The sequence below is a fragment of the Marmota monax genome, unplaced genomic scaffold, assembly GCF_021218885.2.
Source record: "Marmota monax isolate L192 unplaced genomic scaffold, Marmota_monax_Labrador192_F-V1.1 WCK01_AAM20220418_F8-fsc00018, whole genome shotgun sequence".
NCBI classification, from domain to species: Eukaryota; Metazoa; Chordata; class Mammalia; order Rodentia; family Sciuridae; genus Marmota; species Marmota monax.
Genome location: NW_026692201.1, coordinates 639,492 through 660,909, shown reverse-complemented (window position 1 = coordinate 660,909; position 21,418 = coordinate 639,492). Strand labels below are relative to the sequence as shown.

General features: G+C 39.4%; 1 protein-coding gene, 1 long non-coding RNA gene and 1 other non-coding gene across 6 annotated transcripts in view; 2 read left to right on the top strand and 1 right to left on the bottom strand.

Moving 5' to 3' along the window:
* The window catches only part of Sv2c (synaptic vesicle glycoprotein 2C), a 223,614-nt gene that overhangs the window by 164,803 nt on the left and 37,393 nt on the right, over positions 1-21,418 (top strand). The window lies entirely within an intron of this gene.
* Trnaa-agc (transfer RNA alanine (anticodon AGC)) lies at positions 2,347-2,409 on the top strand. Its single transcript has one exon. It is a non-coding gene; the product is annotated as a tRNA-Ala (tRNA).
* The window catches only part of LOC131423597 (uncharacterized), a 39,310-nt gene continuing 34,344 nt past the window's right edge, over positions 16,453-21,418 (bottom strand). For all 4 annotated transcript variants that reach the window (XR_009225327.1, XR_009225324.1, XR_009225325.1 and 1 more), the window contains one exon: positions 16,453-16,892. This is a non-coding gene — a long non-coding RNA (uncharacterized LOC131423597). The remainder of the gene's footprint in view (positions 16,893-21,418) is intronic.

The window sequence follows — 21,418 nt, the reverse complement described above, 5'->3', positions numbered from 1 at the left end:
CACTCCCTGAGTTTCTGATTCAGTAGGTCTGAATGGAACCAGAAGAATTTGAATCTGTAAGTTCCCAGGTGATGTTTGTGCTGCTGATAGAGGGTCTACACTTTGAGAAACACTGCTGTTTCATTTTTAGAAGTGGACACATACATTCATTATTTTATCACTAGAAGTTCAGGAAACCTGTGTTGTAAACTTATTAGTAAGGCTTCTTTATTCCAGTGACAGGCATCATTGTGTTCTTCATATCTGATCTTAATTTTATTGTTAAACTAGGATCATTGGTATAAAAAATAGTTCTGAAAACAACGTATAACATTGACAGAATTTTAGTTTACAGAGCATTTTACTCCTATTTTCTCCTTTGAGCCTCCAGATAGCCCCAAAGGTTATTGTTATTATTCCCACCTTACAGATGAGAAAACTGAGGTTTGAAAAGAATAAGTTCCTTACTTAAGGTCAGTGAGGTAGGAGAAGTAGAACTGTTAAGCAGACTAACTCGAGACTCTTGCTCTTCAACCTAACACATGCAAACTCACTGTCCAGGAGTTTATATGCAGTATAGCTTTAAGAGAGAAGCTCATGTCTATATGAACTCTTTCCTTAAACTGAACTAAGAACTCATCTTTGTTTTACTCCACAAATAAGATGCGTACCTCTCACTACCATCAGGCTAGTAACCTCTGGAGTCTGAACAGAGAGGCAATTCAAAATATTGGTGCAACGGGTAGAAGAGTGTGTGGCTCTAATAAGCAAGTAATAAATGTTTTTGCCCTCAGGCAAAATTAACAAAATTAGAGGAGGTTCTTAATCAAGTAAGCTGGTACATCATTAACAGTTTCAATGATAGATCACAGTCACTAAACTCAGAGTCCACAGAACTGAGTGATGTAGCTAGAAGTAAAACTCCTTCTAGTCACTTTACTTACTATGTGAATAAGAACAATGATAAGCTCCAGCTCATTCTAACAATACGTAATATTCACTCACAGGTGCATCAAACAACTGGGAAAAAAAATCCTCCACGTCATGTTATAAAAAAATATATAGTCAAAAAAACCTTTATTTTTAGTTCAAATATATTCACAAACTATACAACATTTTGTTATATTGATCAATCACATAATAATAATTATAATAATATCTCAATTGACATAATTTTTATCACTTAGAAAACTCATGGTCACAGTACACGGCTTTACAGTTTAAATTCAGTTAGGTGTGTTTGATGCAGAGAGGGACAAAAGTTGATCAGTAAAATCATAATAGCATGATTCATACATAAAAATATACTACATTAGGTTAGAATTCTGTGGAGAAGGTGGAATGGAAATTCAAGTTCAAGGACAAAAGGAAATCATGTAAAAATTCCTCTGATCAAGTGGTCATTTTCAAGTGGTTGATGACAGGTTCAAAATTGTTGTGGTATTTAGATTCCATTGGGTCCATTTTAAAGAACAATGTTAGGATTTTGTTTAAGACTTAGAGTATGCCAGGAGTTTAACCCTTAGCAATAGATAGATTCTGAGCTATGATAAAAATGTAAATGATAATTTAGGAGTGTGGGAAGGGAACAGTTTCTCAAAAAAGCCTTGGGATTTAATGAGCATAAAGTTTGGTTCCATCCTACTCCACCTAGAATCCCCTGACCCTGACTGTGCTACAGACAACCCAGAGTAGACATTTCTAGGACTGTTCTGTTCTTTTCTCCCAACATATCTATCTACTCCTATGCCCCAGAAATCTTACTATTCCTACTATGAGGATTTCATTATGGTAAAATGAATGATTCTTAATTATTGAATTGCACTACATTAAAATTTTTTCAGTTTTACCTGTAGGCATAATTTAATTTAGACCCTATTATCCCTATGTATATAAAAAAAAAAGGAAAGGAAAAATCAGCTTTCTCCCTATCTTAAAAACTGCTGCATAATATTCTCATTGATCTTTAAAAATCTGAACTGCTTCCCTCATCAGACTTGGCAGGAGGTAGAGAGGTAATGCATCTATAAATCTAGTCAGCATGGCAGAATAACAGCACTAATGCATCCCTCCTTCGTCTTCTGTGCCCTGGGAGCCGTGGCAGGAGCAGTGCTGGAAAGCCCTGCAGCAGCGAGACGTGATGCGGACAGGCAGTACTCAGTCCTTGCTGGTTAGCTTTATGATGGTCTAGCTATCTTGATCTTGCTCTTTCAGTTCTTATAAACTGCCTGATTTCTGTGGAAATTTCCAGGTCTGTAAGGCAATGTCTGATGCAGATATGCCCAAACACTCAATGTGAAACATGCAGATCGCAAGTAACATAAACCAAGATGCAGATTTCAGAAATCTTAATGGGAAGCTGGAGATGTAGCTCAGTGGTAGAGCACCTGCCTAGCATGCAGGAGGCTCTGGGTTCAATTCCCAGACACACACATACACACACATACACTCACACACACACACAATTATTAATGAATTTCCCCAAGACTCTCACTAAATCTTCTCATGGCTTAATTAAATACTAGAATTATACAGAATCCAAAATCTTAATTATGTTTCTCTTTAGGTAATAAAACTTGAGGTGGTTTACCTTCTTATATTTAAATTTAATTTTGAGACAGGGTCTCATTATTTTGGCTAAGCTGGCACTGAATCCTGCCTCAGGGTTTATCTTCTTCCAAATTATTTTCTATTTTCTATATTTCTTGGACCTGTCACACATGCGTGTACAACAACACTACTATTTGAGGGCAAAGAAAAATAATCAAAAGAATTCTAAACAGGTAACATGATTCAAGTCTACCCTTTCCTGGTACAAGAGTGACACAGGGTTGATTTTAATCTTTCTCTCAGTCCTCTCTCTCCCTCCCAACTCCAAAATGGATTTACTTTGTCTACACTTTTTCACACTCACTTTCAGGAAATTCTCTGTTAACTAAAGACTTTGTGGTTTTCCCCATTATACTATACTATACGGGGGGGTGGGGATAATAATACCAATAATCACTCAATATGATTAAAAACCATCAAGTTATTGGCTAGCTCCACTAACTTTTTTTTTAAATTTTTATTTGTTCTAATTAGTTACATCTGACATTTTGACACATCATACATATGTGGAGTATTACTTCTCATTCTTTTGGTTGTACATGATGTAGAATTTACACCAGTCAGGTCACATGTGTTCATAATTATGTCCCATTCATTCTACTATCCTATCTCCCACACTCCCTCCCCTCCCTTCACTCCCCTCTGCCTAATCCAAAGTACCTCCATTCTTACCAAGCCCTCCTTATGGTGAAGTAGCATCCTTATATCAGAGAAAACATTTGGCCTCTGGTCTTTTGAGGTTGGCTTATTTCTCTTAGCATGATATTTTCCAGCTCCATCCATTTACCAGCAAATGCCATAATTTCATTCTTTAAGACTGAGTAATATTCCATTGTGTATATATTCCACATTTTCTTTATCCATTCATCTGTTGAAAGAGCATCTAGGTTGGTTTCACTAATTCTTAATAAGTCAAACAGCCAGAGGTTGGTTTTTTTTTTTTTTTTCCAGACATAGGAAGCTTTTTTTCTGCCAGGAATTATCAAAACCATAGAGCTTTACCTCCTAAAACTGGTTCCTAGCACAGTCTTTGTTTAGCCTGTTTTCTCAGTCAGAGACTCATGATGTACTCTGTTGAACTCTGATTATACTGATATCACTGATTTGGATGAAGAACTGGTAAGTCTTGATACATCTTCCCATGTTCTCCAGTTCTCTACCCCGGTGAGCCCTGTCCTCCTCTGCCCTAGCGTGTCTACTCCTGTCCCCTCCCTTCCCCTAGCACTACAGTCCTTCTCACTAGTCTTCCTAGAAGGATTCCCATGGAAGTTCTGGATTCCTGGTCCCTCAAACTCTGATATATGGGAGGAGTGCAGAGAATGTTCAAAGTGGTTTTGTGGGATGATGGACAAAGATTCCCACTTTCAAAAGTTCTGATCTGCAGCCCTTACTCTGAGAGCACATGCTTGATGCTTGGGTTTTTAAGATCAAGGATCCCCAAGGCTGTTTTGTGCTTGAGCTGCCTCTGGCTGGGTCCCTGGCCTCAGAGCTAGAGGGCAGGACCTGTTCTTCCCAGGCTTTGCATCTGTCCCCAGGAAGGGAAACTTAGCAGCTGGAATTGGAGTGCAGCAAATAATTTGGCACATACACACAGTCGATGAGAATCAAAGAGGAAAGGAAAAAAATCACAAGAGCTGCATGTTCCCCTGATTTTTTGTCTTTAGATAGGCCCAGAGTCTGACCTGCTTTCAACTTCCCCTTAGACTTGCAAGTAAAAGGAAAGAGCTTTTTAAAATGCACCCTCAGTACTATGTAACTTGTGAGCGCAGGGTGCCCTCAAGTGTTGGTTAGGGTTCATCGCAGTTCACTATTCTTTAAAATACCCTAGAAGGAGTGTAAAGGATACATTTTAGCTTTGAGGTTCATGTCCATCCATCTTAATTTCTCGCCAGAGGCTTTCCCTACCTTTGTTACTTTTGAAGACTCAGGCCACCCTAGTGCTCCTGAGGTATTTTTAAAACAAATTTGGGTTTGCCTTTTTGCAGATTGTACTCTGAGATAAAGTCGTTTGTAGTAAATTCATTTTCTCCATGAATCTTATTTGCTCCCAGGTCTTTCAAAATCTGTCTGCCCTTTTACAATGTCATTATACTTCTCTTTTAGACAACTTCCTAAAAGTAACAATCACTGGCTAGTTCACATCTGCACTTTGCTTTTGCAAGACCAAAAAATCTACGAAACAGGCTTGATAAACAAGTTCCTCCTCATATAGGATCAAGTCTCTACAATAGTATTTGAACTTTTACTTACCTGCCTTCCACTGAAGGAAAATGATCTCTAGCCATCAGAAAACCTTTCCTTTTCCTTTCTTAAAAAAAAAAAAAAAAACTACTTCTATATCCAAGCATTCCTCTTTTGTTTGTTTAGGCATGTTATCAAACTCCAGATATTTGTGATTTTTGGAAACCTACACAGATATTCAAGTGTGTCCCAAACTTTGGGAGCCAGTTAAGCAAAGAAATTTCGTACTGTTCCTGCTTATTTATTAATCTTACTAACCTATAGCCGTATTTATTAATCTTCACAGTCATTACTGCCATTGGAGCTAAAAATTCTCTATAATCCATGTGTATGTGTGCGTATATATAATATATATGGCATGTATGTGTAGTGTTGTGGTATGTATGTGTACTGTGTGTATAATGTCAGTGTGTGGTATGTGTAGCATGTGTACTGTGTGTAGTGTGTATATGGTGTTATGTGATGTGTATATGTATAGTATATATATAACATGTGTGTGCTTTGTGTAATGTGTGGTGTGTATGTGTGTTGTATGTAGGAGTTTGGTTGTGAAGGGTTTGGTTGGAGGTGAAGCACCTATGTATTCACAAAGGCCACTCAGGTCAAAACCAGTAAGAACCGGCTTGAACTGGTAAGAATAACTCTGCTCTTGCCCCATTGTAGACTGTGTTTTGGTTAACCGGGATGCCCTCTGTATCTGATTCTGCTGGAGGACTGCTCAAGACAATTCTAGGCAGTGAAGTGGTCAGGGAGGCAGCAGCCTCAAGAAGTCTCCCTTTGGCAAGGAGAAATGGCCACACATTTGCTTCTGGGTAGGAACTTCATCTTCAGGAGATGTCTTGGTCCTGCAGAGAGCTTGGTGATGGCTAGAGAGGTGTGAAAGGAGCTTGACCTTTGGTCACATTGGCTATAAATAGCAAAAAGAGTGTTGACTGTTCAAAAGTAAATGAAACCTTATAATCAATTGAAATAGGTCCAGATCAAAACCAATATGATTTTGAATAATTCCAAGTCAGATTAGTATTTGTATTGAATCCTGTGCCTAGAGCATGATATAGTTGTAGGAATACAGTCTTGCTGCTGCTGTTTCACTTAAATATTTTTTTTAAAATGCAGGGATTTTAGTGTACAATTCACGGATTTTGACAATTGTGTATATCATGTAACCATCACGCAAATCAAGATATAGAACATTCTCATCTCCCCAAAAAGTCCCCTCACATCCATTTTCAATCTCTTCCCACCCTGAACGCAACAACTGCTTTGATTTCTATCACCAAAGATTAGTTCTTCCTGTTTAGAAATTTTATTTAAATGAAGTATGGAATCTTCTGGCTTCTTTCACTTGGAATGTTTTAAAAAATTCATCTGTGTTGTGTGTATCAGTAGTTCTTTCCTTTTTATCACTAAATAGCATCCTATAGCATCCCATTATATAGATATACCACAATTTATTCCTCCATTACCCCATAGGTGGACATTTTGGTTGTTTCCAGAGTTTATTTGTTGGTTTGGTGTGTGTGTGTGTGTGTGCGTTTGTGTGGCGTTGATTTTTTTTTAAAGATTGCTTTTAGAACATTCTTACACAAGTGTTTTTAGAGCAGCCTTACCTCTGCCTATGCTTTAATTTCTCTTGAGTAAACACCTAGGATGGGGATTGCTGAGTCACAGAGTAGAAGTGTGTACATAAAAGCCTCCAGTTCTCCAAAGTCATGCTGTTTGCCCTCCCACCCATCATGCACAAGAGTAACGCTTGCTCCCTGCCCTGTTTAAGACTAGGTAGGCATGGAATGGCATTTCATTGAGGCTTTAATTTGTATTTCTTTCAGGACAGAGGATATTAAATGCTGGCAATTTGTTGAGAGCTGCCATGGATGCAGACGCCTTCAAGTCCCAATGCCCGGGTCACTGACCAATTATTGCCTTCAGTCTGGCATGATAGTACCAGGTCTAGCAGTAACTTGGGCATTAACTCAACTCAGATAGCAAGGCGTGGCTCTAGGTGTAGGCGTCACCCATGGGAATTGAGCTACACTGACCTATTCTTTTGTAATCCTACCCTTTGCCCTGTTTGGGATAGAATGTTCCATGGAAACTCCCTTTGTGTGCCCCCTTCTCTTGCTCAGCCTTTGATCCTCATTAAGCCCATGAGATAAGCACGGCCTTCCTAGATGTCAGTCAACCTGCTGACAGCAAACATCAAGAAGCTAGTCTCAACCCCCTGAAACCTGACCTCTTACCTCATTTGAATGGCTTCTCCCCAATAAAAGGGTTCAGCATGTTCTCCTTGCTCTCTCTCTCTCTTTCCACGGACCCCTAAGGTCAGAGGAGCTGTCACAAAAGACAAGTTACATATCTCTAAAAGTGACACTTGCTGTGGGTCCTAAAGGATTCATGGGAAACTTCTAGGCAGAGAATTGGGGTGAAAAAGGGACATTCCAGACAGAGGAAAGAGCCTGAGTCTAGACAAAGAAAGGCAGGTGCAGAGGGAGTAGGGTTGGAAGCTGTTTCCTCTGCCTAAGTTCCCCCCCACCCTGGGTGCCCTGGACCACAGTCCAGCCCTTTTAATGAGACAATTCTAGTATGAAGCCAGGTTATGCCTTTTCAACAAAGTCCCCTTGTGATTCGGTTGTTCACACAGTGCAAGGGGAGGATCCCTGAGCTGGAATGACAGTGAATGTGAGGGTCAAGAAACAGGCTTGCCCATGGTTGCCAAGCACCTTGTACTCTAGGCAGCTGTATATAGAAGGCAGCCAGAAGGGGAATACTGCTGGGCAGAATCTGGAAAAGATGGGAGCAGGGAGGGCAGCAAATTTCATTGTTGAGGTGGTTTTATTGGCCACCTCTCCTGGAGACTGTGGATAATCAACTAGCAGGGGGTGGGGAGGAGATTCTCAGGCAGGAAGATGTGAGTTGTAGACCATGGACGGATGCTGAGAGGAGGCGGTGAACTTGAAGAGATCGAGGAATTATAGGGCATGAGGACAGATGGGAGCCCAGAGTGGACTCCAGGAGGCAGGAGCCAAGAGAGACATAAAAGAACAACTGTTTCCCACAGTTCCCATTACAGGTCCCGAGGAAGCCAGGGCGGGCCCCTCCCGCTGCCTGCCCACTGCTTGATCTGAGAAAACGTGTAGGACTTGTGGTTGATGCCAGATGCTTCTACTAAGGACAGGATCTCTCCATTCCTGTGGAGCACTGGGAAATTTTAAGGACAAACATCCCAGTTTGTATGAAATGAGAATACAAATGTTTCAGGAAATACATGGTTATTTCCTTGGTGGTTGTGTGTGTGGTAGTGACCATTTATAAGCTGCAGATCTTATCAGAAATCCTTTGATTTGTTACTGTCTACCAAACCCTACAGGGAGAAAACACTTCTTTGCTGTTTTTGTTGTGTGCCTCCATTATTTGTTCTTTGAGGGGCATTTAAAAGTGTATAGAAGGAAAAATGGCAGCCCCTGTAAATTAATTTTATAGTAAAAATAAGTAAATGCAAAACAATCAAAAAAGCTTATGATTCAATAGCAAAAACTGACATAAAAACAGAAAAAAACATCCACGCAAGAATGAAATGTAGGGCTGGGGCTGGGGCTCAGTGACAGAGCCCTTGCCTTGTATGTGTGAGGTCCTGGGTTCGATTCTCAGCACCATGTGTAAATAAATGAATAAAATTAAGGTCCATTGACAACTAAAATATATATATATATATATATATATATATATTTTTTTTTTTTAAATGAATGAAATGTAAGTTCTGCTAAAGATCTGTCTGCACCTTTGTTTGAAAACCAACTATTCCAAGTAACAATATATGTTGGTGAGGATGTGCAGAAAAGGGTACACTTCCACATTCTTGTGGGAATACAAAATTGGTGCAACCACTCTGGAAAGCAGAATGAAAATTCCTCAAAAAAACTAGGAATGAAATCACCATTTGACCCAATTATCTCATTCCTCAGCGTATATCCAAAAGATTTAAAATCACCATACTACAGTGACCCAGTCACATCAATGTGTATAGTAACACAATTCATAATAGCTAAGCTATGGCACCAACCTAGGTGCCCTTCAACTAGTGAATGGATAAAGAATATATGATATATATATATATATATATATATATATATATATATATATATATATACACAATGGAGTATTACTCAGCCATAAAGAAGAATGACTTTATGACATTGGCTGGATAGATCTAGAGACTCACACACTAAGTGAAATAAGCCAGTACCAAAAACTCAAAAGTCAAATGTTTTCTCTGATAAGTGGAAACTAAGCTACAATAAGCAGGAGAGCATGGGTTGCGGGGGGGGGTGGGGGGTGGTGGAAGTTTAGTGGATTTGACAAAGGGATGTGAAGGGAGGATAGGAAAAGGAAAGACAGTGGAATGAATCTGACCTAACTTTCTGTGTACATATATGAATACACCACAGTAAATCTCACCATTGTGTACATCCACAGGAAATTAATTTTAGAAAGTAACTATGGATAAATGGCAAAAAAGATCAACAGAGGAAAGGGAAGGGGAAGGAGTGGTACTGGAGTCCTGATTAGAAGAAGATATATTCCATGCTCATATAATTATATCAAAATGGATTCTATTGCCATGAATAACTAAAAAATAAATAAAATTTTAAAAGAAGAAGAAAACAAAGTATTCAAACAGAGCCTTATCACTATTAACTTGGAGTAGAGTACCTCACCTGTGACCTGGATGGGCACAGTGATGACTAGTTCACATTTCTCAACCTGGGTACTACTGACGCTAGGGACTAGATAATTCTTGTGGGGAAGGTTGTCCTGTGCATTGTAAGATATTTCGTATAATCCCTGGCCTCTACCCACGAGATGCCAGTAGTAATCCTTCTTCCCCAAGGTCAGCAATCAAAAATATCTCCAGACATTTCCAGATGTCTCCTGGAATACATTTAACAAATTTAACAAATAAAAATATAAGATACCTCATTAAATTTGAATTTCAGACAAATAAGAAATATGTTTTTAGTATAATTGTATTCCAAGTATTTCATGAAATATATTTTTCTAAAAATTAGATTAAATTCAACCTACAGCCTGGATTTTATCTGACCATCTTACCAGGGTGGACAGCAAAATCACAGATGTGTTCAACAAGATAATGTGTGTAAGGTGCCTGGCACATAGTAGGTGTACTATAAAAATTCTGGGAATCCACTGTATACCTTGACTCTGCTTCATCTGTGTCCCTCCTAGAGGCTACAGTGGATACTCAAGGCTTCCTGTCCTCAACCAAAACCATAATCAGAATGGGCACGCTGGCCTGAGGAGAAAGAGAACCCACAAGGGTCTCTACAAGAGCTGGAAACCAGCCTTTGAACCAAAGCTGATTTTACGGCCACCCCTGCCAGAGCTTCATTCTGTCTGCACTCTAGTGCTTTGTCACTTTGGGCTCCCTGAGTTATTAGATCATTTCTCATCAGTAGCAGCCAGGGAAGGTGATATTGAATGAAAAACGGCTACATTAGTCCCAGACTGAGTCACTCTGGGTTTGATTTTTCTGGCGCCATGGCCCTAGAAGACCATTCCCCAGGATGCACCAGGATCAATCATTTCCACTGTCGGTCGCAGCCAGGAACTTATTTCAATACCAAGATTAATGGCTCAAGTAGTCAGCCTTTCCAGAGGGCAGAGACAAAATTTAACTCTGGGTAGAGATCTCATGCTGAAACAAAGGGGAAGGGATGGGGGCTGAGGAGAAATACCATTTGAATGTCAGCTGCAGGGGCATAAATCAGGGATGGGCAAAAGGGAATCACATATCTGCCAACGATGTAATTGACTTCGGTTACTGAGGTTTCTCTTCAGACAATCTGAACAAAATATGCTTTGAAGATGCATTGCAAAAAGTGTCCCCTTGGAGATAGATATTTTTTCCAAAAGGAAGTCTAATTTGTGTTTGGGGAAGTATTAAGTTTGGCCACAAGAAAATACATTCATTGATCTAAGGGGAAGCCTTTTCCTGCCTGTCTGTGCAATATAAACATTAAAAACTGGTCACCACTCAGGTGAGGAGAAGCAATAGCAAAGGAAAAAAAATGCTACCAGCCTCTGGCCACTGGCAAAACCTGAGAGCAAGCTGTACATTTTCATTGTTTATTTTAGGTATGAGCCCTTTATTGATCATCTTCAACTTCTAAAAAGCTGCAAGTTCATGGAAAAGTGTTTGAAACAAGGTAGTAACAAATGGCACTACTACATAAAAAAAATGTGGGGACACATTCAGCTGGGATGTGTATTTGTGTTGGGCACAAATGAAGCATTTTATGGTTTTATTGTGTTACTCGACAGAAAGTTTCTTTTTTTTTTTAATCTCTATGATTTTTAAAAGTTCAAGTTATCCCAGTTTGTGTCTTCAATGATATTTCAAATAGTCCCAGTTTTCTATATTTCTATTTCTTCTCCTTCTCATCCTCCTTCCCTTTCTCCTCCTCCTCTCCTTCTCATTCTACTAGAGATTGAATCCAGAGCACCTTACCACTGATCTACATCCCTCCCCCTTTTATATTTTCTTTGGAGACAGAGTCTTGCTAAATTAATGAGGCTGGCCTTGAATTTATGATCCTTCTGCCTCAGCCTCCTGGGTTGCTAGGATTATAGGCATGTGACACCACACCCAGCTCAATATTGCTTCTTCCTCCCTCCCACTGGACTCAACATTTCCTTTACACAATAATGAACTCTACCAACCCTTAGGACATGAGGAAGTATGCTGGCAAAGAAGTGTAGATGTGGCTCAATTTCATAATAGGTATGCTGTTCCATTTCTAGTAATAAGATGGGCCATGTTGTGGGAACCAGTCTTCTCACAGAAAACAAACTAAAAGGAATTTAAAGTAACAAACGGGGGAAAAAATTAGTAAGGATATAGATTTGAACAACATGATTGACAAGCTTGATATGTCAAATTTGTACCCTGCACCCAATAACTGCAGAGTATACATTCTTTTTGATCACTCACATAATATTTACAAGTGGGCCACAAACTATTCTGTGAAGCAAGTTCCAACATATTCCAAAAACCAAGCAAGCATGTGCTCTTATCACAATGAAATTGTTAGATAACAGCTTTAAAAAAATCTGTATTTTTGAAAAGTCACTTTTAAAGACAATCTCTCTGGTTTTAAAGGTATCTGAAAGTGCATTCTTCATTGATTAAAGAAGCATTATTTGAGTGACTACTTTTCGCCAAGTATTGTACCAAATATGAATAGGACATGGCCCCTCCTCTCAAGGAACCAACTGCTGATAAATACTCAGTCTCTCTCTCATGAGGCTTTTTTCTACACCAGGCATCCTGGTAAGGGCTGTGGAAACTCAAAGGACACCATAATAGCACCGTCAGGGAAGGGAACCTTTTTAGTCTGGAAGAATGTACAGAGAGCATTCTTCTTTACCTGACCAATAGAGGGCTGAAGCTTAGGAGTTCTTCAAGTTGACCTTGATAGAGGTGGGGATTGGCAAAGGTGCAGTTGACCTTGGTAGAGGTAGGGATTGGCAAAGGTGCAGGCATGTTACACATGAAGTAACCTTAACGATGAGCTCTGCTAGCCACTAGGACATCAGAAAGTATGTTGGCAAAGAAATACAGCAGCCAGTGCAGTGGTGCACGCCTGTAATCCCAGTGACTCGGGAGGCTGGGCAGGAGGATCAAAAGTTCAAATCTAGCCTCAGTAAGGTGAGGCCTTGAGCAACTCAGTGAGACCCTGTCTCTAATAAAATATAAAGAAGGGCTGGAGATGCGGCTCTGTGGTTAAATGCCCCTGGGTTCAATTCCCTGGTACAAAAAAAGAAAGAAAGAAGGCAAAGGGTAGAAGAAGGGGCTTGTGAGAGAGAGAGGCAGGAGCCAGGTCTTGGAGAACCTTATGGTTCACATGAAAGAATCTGAACTCCATCCTCAATCTGGACTCCATCCAGGAGAAATCACTGAAAGGTTTTAAGCTAGTGAATGAGTGAACTTGGAGGTACTTGGAAAATAGAATACACCCACTAGAAGCTAGGAGTTCTATTAAACAGAAGAAGTATTAAAATTATTTAACAAAAGGGAATTGGCTAGTCATAAAAAGAAAAGCCAAAGTACTAGACCCCTGAGGCTCTTTTCGGGCCAGGTGTTCTTTCTTTGGTTATTGATCATGGAATAATCCAGAGCTCAAGGCTCAGAGCAATAACCACAACAGGACTTTAACATTTCAGCAGTGGTCACAGCTATATAGAGCTATGCAAGCTGTGTATCAGTCTATTAAGGTGGCTCAGGCAAGGTATGACAAGGGTCTCAACCATGGGGATAGAGGGAAAGGATCAGGTTTGAGAGAAATCAGAAAATATAATTGCATATCAATGACTAGGCATCAGGAAGAAGATTAGAGGCTACCCCTCACATTTCTGGCCTGCAAGGACTTAGAGAGAATCACTACATGAACTGGGATGGTTTGGGAAGCATTTATTGGTAACATGCCTTAGGAACTTGAGATGATCTGAAAGGTGTCTTGTTGGTGAGGTAAATTGGATACAAGTAGCTTGACCTGGCTATGGAGGTGAAAGGACCAGTCCCCTCCAGAGCCATATGTCCTATCTACTGCACTGGGAGGGAGGATGTTCCCTTGCCTGAGGCACTACAATCAGAAATTAGAACTCCTGAATTACTGTGGTTACACACCTTTCCCACAGGTTAAAGTGGAATTTCTTTGACATAAATGACAAAACTCTAAGGGTCACTTTGAGTCTGAGTCATGAGCTAAGCAGCTGTTTCACTTGTCAGATGTTAAATGATTTGTTCTGGATCAGAGGCTACAAGGCAAGAAATGGGGCTAGGAAAAAAAAAAAAAAGAGCAGGTCAGAGAGGGCAGTGGTTAACAGAGGTTTATGAGTGTGGTCTTTGGGCACCAGAAACAAACAGCATTGGGACTGACTTCTTATCCCAACATTAGAAATGTTAGAGCCCCCTCTTTGTCTTACTCCTCTCCCCAGCAGGAATATCTGTAACTAAGAATGAATTTCTCTAGAATGTTTCTACTGGATCACAAAGTTCTCTGGGAATGGACAGGGAGCTTTTGTTGACATTGAGCAAAACCTTGTAGAAGCCATGTGCAAAAAGCAGAAAGAAACTGATCTGGAAGAGAATGGAATCCATGAAGGGGTGTGTGTATGTGTGTGTGTGTGTGTGTGTGTTAAGATTATTTTAAAGATAGCTACTTTGAAAGGAGATTGACTAAGTTGCTAATATATGCAATAAGCACCATTATCTTGCTGCATATCCTCTACCAACTTTTAGACACTTATGTCAGAACTAACTGCAGTTTACAAGGTGTTTTGGTTTTTATTTTGAAAATATTCCATTTTTTTTGCCATATATCCATATGTGTAAGAGAATTTTTTGGGGGTGGGGATACTGGGGATTGAACTCAGGGGCCCTTGACCAGTAAGCCACATTCCCAGTCCTATTTTGAATTTTATTTAGAGACAGGGTCTCACACAGTTGCTTAGCGCCTCACTTTTTCTGAGGCTGGCTTTGAACAATACTCCTGCCTCGGCCTCCCAAAGTGCTGGGATTACAGGCATGCACCACTGCGTCCAGCTGTAAAAACAGACTTTCTTATGCCCTCACCTGGTCAAAACAAAGGACATTTTTTTTTTCTGTATTGAGGATTAAACTCAGGCTCTTGTGCATGCTAGGCAAACACTCTATCACTGAGAGACATCCACAGCCCTTTTTATTTTAGCTTGGTACAGGGTCTCACTAAATTGTCCAGGCTAATCTGAAACTTATCTGAGTTCTCCAGCCTCCGCCTCCTGAGTTGTTGGGATTACAGGCATACATCACTATGCCCTACTATAAAAGATCTTAGAACCAGAGAGAACTTCAGTCTTGGAATGAGCTGTAGTCAATTATTTCATCTTTCTCCCTAATGTAAGAATTCTCAGTATTTAATTTTTTTGCCTGTAAATCCCCTAAAACTATACAAGTTTACAAAGTGAACATAATTGATTTATTATTCATTCATGAATATAAGCCTTTTAAGTTTATATATAAATATAATCTGAATGTTTATATATGAAAATAAATGTGTATTTTTCATTTTAAATAAATATTTGAGTAAAGAGAGGAAGAAAGTTAATGCATGGATTATATGCTATAATAAACATGAATATATACAATATGTATCTATTAACGACTTGACTTTACATGCATTTGTGATATGAGCTTCAGTTATATATGATCAAGATTTGACTGTCTTCTAAATCCTCATAATATAAATTTACTTTGAAGGGTTGGGGATGTAACTCAGTAGTAGAGCGCTTGCCTAGTATGCACAAGGCCCTGATTCAATCTCCCAGGACCTCCAAAAAGAAAAAAGAAAAAAAAATGCATTAAAGTCTTTGATAAAGTTTTGATTGCCCTATGTTATTGCATCATTAATACTATATATCTGCAAAAGAAAATACTAAGGGACCTTTGTTTAAAACACAAAAATATATGTACACATTTTTATGCTAGTAGGGTTTTTCAAGTCCTCAGACTTTTTATTTCTCTCAGTGGAATTTGGGAAGTGCCATGCTTGAATTAATGCTCCACGCTGGCTCTGGGAACTCTTCGTAGAAAGGTCACCTCATTTCTGTTTGCATACATGGGGCAGAATAAATAACCTTGAAAAATAAGCTTATGATGTTTATGAATTTCAAAGGTCACAGGAAATCTGCTTCTTAGAAAGCACTGTTAAAGGTCACAAGTCAAATTCAGGAAGTAGAGGTACGATGTGACTTCCCTCTGCCGTGGGCCACTTACTTTGTACATTCCAAACAGGACCAAAGCTAAGAAACAAAAATAGAGAAACAAGGAAGCCAGGAGCTAGGGTTTTAGCTTCGTGGTAGAGTGCTTGCCTAGCATGCATGAGGCCCTGGGTTCAGTCCCCAGCACTGAATAAGAGAAGAGAAATAAAGAAACTAGTGGAAAGTTTGGTTTATAGATTAAGGATACTCATAGAGACAGATGACTGTTGTAGTCAGTTGGAATTTCACCCCTGGACTGTCTCCCTGGGACATGTAATTGGCTCTCACTTCCTGCAGGCATTATTATGTGCTGCAGGCAGATCCCTGTCAACTGTTTTAATGGTGACTGCCCTGTGTATTTCTGTTGGAAATAATGTTTACACACTGCAGCTCAAGGAGCAACTGACCTCTGCCCCAGGAATCCATGATTAGAAAATGGGATCATAGATCAAGATTAAAGGTCTATGAATATTGTTCTCTTTCCTACCCAAAGAGATGAAGATTGTCTCTGGCACTTTCCCCTTGGCATCCATAAATGTACACTGCATTGTCAATGTTTAGGTTTTTCACAGTAAGAATCAACAATATCAATTCAGAAAAATGCAAATGCTGATTGTGACGGACCCATAATTCCAGTGTTCTTCTCTCATCAGCACCTGAATCTCAGAAAAATTAAAAGATTACAACTCTGAAAAATATTTTATTCCTTTTTTGAGTAAATCAGAGTATAAGGTAACACAAGAGCTAAAAAATTAAAGAAGTCATGTCAAAAGTAAAAGTCCCCATGAGCCCCTACCCCAGCCCTGAGTAACCATTTAAGTAATTTAGTGCATTTTCTTCCCTCTTATTTTCTACAGCAGATTGTATGTTTTATGTGTATATAAAAATGAAATCACTACAATTTATACTGTTTGGAAAAAAGCTTTTTTTCTTCCACTGGAGTATATACCCTGGACATGTTCACTGTTAAATCAATAATACTATACCATGGTTTATGTAACCACCTCCCTGTCGTCCCCACACACACCTTTTATTGATTTATTTACTTACCTATTTTTACAAATTGAGAAGAAGATGAAAATTTCAACAACGGGGACTGTCCAGTTGCAATTGGTTAAATCTTATAGTCACAGATGATACTAGGTGCATGACAACTTGAGTTTCAGGCCAAGGAGTAACGTTTCATGTTGATTATATAGTGTTTATATTTTAAGCCAGCGGCATGTTGAAGGTATAAATTTTTATTTCTGTAGGAATAAAATCAGAATTTCATCTGATCATTGTTCCCTTCTTAAGTTTTTCTCACTGAAGAAAATGGATTTTGAACTACTTTTAAAGAGAAATTCAGTGGGCCGCTTGCCCTGTGAGTAAAGACCACAGACCAAAATATATGGATGATTTACTTCCTAGTTATTAAAACTGATCTCTCGTGCAATATTTAAGATTTTTCTTTTGGAACGCTGGATCTATGTCTTGCACCTAAAATCTGCTTTCTTGCCAAAGACAGTTTCACTGAAAATATCTCATAACTGACAATCAAATTTAGAATAGTAAAGGAGGTTCCAAGACTGGGCTTCCAGGAGAGAGCCTAGAAAAGAATGCAAAACTCAGCATGCTGTGTGTGTTGTACACGTTTGCCTTGGCACCTTGGAAAACAGACGACGGGGAGGCAGCTGGTTTCTGCAATCACAGAGCACATTAGCTTGAGGCTGGAAAATGGCCTTGATTATTATGCAAGACACATAATACTCTTATTAGTGCCACACTGATTAGAGCTGCGCAGTCACAGTTTTCTGTAATACCCTAATTGAGGTTCTTCCTCACATGGAATTTACATTATCTGTAGATAAATCCCACAGTATGACATTTTAATGAGTATTTTAACAAAGTCCAAAGGACAATTAGAACTATCAACTTTGCAGGATCATTTTTTTTTTTTTTTAAGACAAAGAAGGCATGGTGCCAATGAAAAGGATTCATTTAAGAGAATCCATTTTACTAAGTGCAGATGAGTATTCGATAGCAACAACCCACTTTCTCAGTTAAATTTGGCCTGGTTTCACATTCCTGTCCTTCACTGTACTTCTGACATTTGTGGATAGAGACTTTGTGTACGTTTTTTATTTGGGGTACTGGGGATTGAACCCAGGAGTGCTTAACCACTGAGCCACATCCCCAGAACTTTTTATATTTTACTTAGAAATAGGGTTTTGCTAAGTTGCTTAGAGCCTTGCTAAATTGCTGAGGCTGGGTTTGACCTCATGATCCTCCTGCCTCAGCCTCCCAAGATTACAGGAATGCAGTGCTACACCCAGCTTTTGTGTATTTCTTAAATTTAGATTTAATTCATCTTGAAATGGAGCTGGGGGAATGCTTTGGATTCATAGATGAGAAATGATGGTGGTCAGTGTTTTACTTCTTCATCCTTTTATTTGTTTTTAATGCACAGAATGGTATTTTTGTTTTACAAAGCATCTGTGGGGTCATTTCTCAAGACCCTCACTGTAATTATCTCCTGTTTAGCCTTTGACCCCTGGTGATGGATGTTATAAGAGAGGAGGGGCATCCAGTTCCCTGGTCAGGACTCATGCCACTTCTCCCTAGTCTTTGTTCTCCCTCTCCAAGTCAGGCAGTTGTAACATTGTAGGAAAGGGACAATCAATCTTACCAATCTCAAGATCTTATTAGGCATAGATTTTGATTCTCTATCTATCTCTGACTTTAGAAATTTTAGAATTTGCTTTCTTTGTTCATAAGCCCAAATCAGAAATGTGACCAGAAATCTTGAGAGTAGACCCCTTAAAATGTATAGATACCACTGCCTCCTCTGTATTCCTGCTGCACTTTCTTTATAACCTGGTCCAGCATGGGTTGTATTGTTTATCATGTCTGTTAGCACATCTGCCTCATCCACTGGGCTCTAACCCCCTCGAGGTCTGGGAATCAGTTTTATTAGCCTCCATATCACAGCATTATGGCTGACACATATAGTTACTCAATAAAAGTATGAAGGAATGGACACATAGTAAATAAAAATATCTTCTTATAAAGCTAAACAGAAACTTATATGACTCAGTTATTCCACTTCTACATATTTACACAAAGTACAGGAAATTTTGATGCATGCAAAAAAACTGTATGATATATTTACATTATCTTTATTTATAATCATTGCAAACTGGAAACAGTCCAACAATCCTTCCACTGGTGAGTGGATAAACTAACTGTGGTATATTCACAAAATTGAGCATAACACAGCAAAGAAAAATAAGCCACTGGTATGTGCAATAATTTACATGAATCTCAGATATGTAATGCTAAGTGTAAGAAGCATATTCAAAAAGTGAAATGCAGAATGATTCCATTTATATAACGTTCTGGAAAGGACAAACCTACAGGAACAGAGAACAGAGGAGGGGTTGACCCCAAAGGTGCAACACAAAGGAAAGTTTCAAGGTGATAGAATTATTCCGTTTCCCAATTATGGTTGTAGTTACATGGCTGCACATTTGCCAAATGCAGAGAGCTAGATATCTGCAAATAATAAATAAATCTTATGGTATCTATATGAGTTACCAATTCAATTTGAAAAAGCAAATCAAAATATTTTGCTATTTAGTGTGGATCCAGAAAAAAAATTAAAAGGAAACCACATATACACTGTGTGTGTGTGTGTGTGTGTGTATTTTCATTAAATAAACATTTAAAGAACACCTCCTATGGACTGGGACTTCCTAATGGCACTAGGGAGATATTGGTAAGTCAGAAAAGCAGGGATTCTGCTTTCCTGGAGGAGGAAAAGGACAAGTAAAAACATGTAAACTAATAAACAAATAAGACAGCTTTAGATAATGCTTAGTGCTATCAAGACAATAAAACAGGTCTCCAGTGACAGAAAGTGGCATTTAATGTGTGGATCCCTCTGACCCTAAACTGATCCCTAGAAGGTGGAAGGAGACAGCCATCAATGCAAATATTTAGACAGAGCAGTCCACATAGGGCAGATATCAAATGCTAAGGATTTGTAGGGGACTATAATCTAAATTGAGGTGAGATGTGCTGAGGACAAAAAAAAAAAAAAAACTTACTTCAAAACTCAGAAAGACTGGCTAAAATACATAAACATACTTTTAAATGCATGGCTAGGTTTCTGGGGAAAAGGCTTAGCCCCAAAGATTGGAATTAGGATCTATTTTCAAAGAACTGCAGGCTGATCAATGGAACTGGACCAAGTGAGGAAAAGGATCAGCTGAAGAAGATGAGCTCAGACATTTAACTAGGGATCAGTCCATGCAGGTCTTGGAGCTGTGGTAAGACACGTGGGTTGCAATCCATATGTGTGGGGAGTCTTTAAACAGCAGAGCAAAGTGTACTTGTTGACGTTTAAAAATACAACTCTGACTACTATAGGGAAAGTGGACTATGGCAGACCAAGAGAGGCAGGGAGACCAGTTAAGAGGCTGTCACTGAAGGTCAGGAAGCGGTCCATGTGAACTGGAACCTGTGTAGTACCACAGAGATAAGAAGAAATGGATGGTTTTGAGATGGATTTTAGAGACAGGACTTGCCAATGGGTTGAACATAGCAGGTAGTAAGGGAAAATGGGGAATCAAGGATGAAATATTGAATGTTTTTAGCATGAATAATTTCTGACTGGCAGAGCTGGATTAGGAAAGTTGAGAGAGAAATGAGAGTTTTTCCTTGGTAGTGTGGTAGAAAATCTAAAGTTCCATTTTGCATATGGTATATCTGAAATGCCTGGTAGGTATCTATCTCTGTAAAGAGGTAAATAGGCAGGTAGAGAGGTAGTTCTGGCATTCCAGGAAGAGAACAGGATACATTTTACAGGCAAAGACATGGAGAGGGTGCATGAAGTCTGGAGATAAATGAACCCCCTGTAGACAGAGGAGAGAGTCAATGACAATATTGGGGGTTTGCAGACTTTGGGGGACCAGCTAAGGAGGGCCAGGCAGGTGGAAAACAGACTAGTACTGATGAGGAAGTCAAGGAAAACAAACTTTTCAAAAATAAGGGAATAGATTTGGAAGTTTTCAGTAACATCAAGACAGAGAAGTGACTGCTAAATTCGGCAAAATTGGTGACCTTGACCAGCCCCATTTGTGTGGAATTCAGGACAGAAGTCTGTTTGGAGTGAGAAAGTGGAGATAGTTGCTACCGATCATTCTTTTGAGAAGTGTTTGCTGTGATGAGGAAAGAGAAAGCAGTTCAGCCGCAGAAGCCTGTGAGGGCCAAGGAAGGGGTGTTACTAGATGCTGGGCGTGGATGTGTGGAAGAAGCAACTCCTGAAGTGAAGTAAGAAAATGTGTTGGTAAGGGCTGGAGAGGAGAGGTAGGTAACTACAGGAGTTCCGTCCCTGTGAGAAAGAGAAAGATGGGCTTCAGAGTCCACATGAACCAGCGGACCTTAGATTGGCACATGGACAGGTCATCTGCTATAGAGATGGGACAGGAGAAGGCAGATCAGGCTAGTGAAGAGTGAGAAGATGAGATGTGTGTAGTTCTTTCTGTGTTTCTTTTCTCAAAGGATCAGGAATTGAGTTCAAGTATAAAGAATGAGATTGACGACTGGATATTTGGAAAGGGATGGACTCAAGGACTAAAAACAGTTTTGGAGCGTGGGAGAAAAGCATATTGCAAATAAATGAAAAGAGAAATGGGTGGACAACACATTCTTTACACAGAAAGAGGTCACCAAAATGCATGTGATTGTGCATGTATGGGTATATACACACATGGATACATGTACACCATGC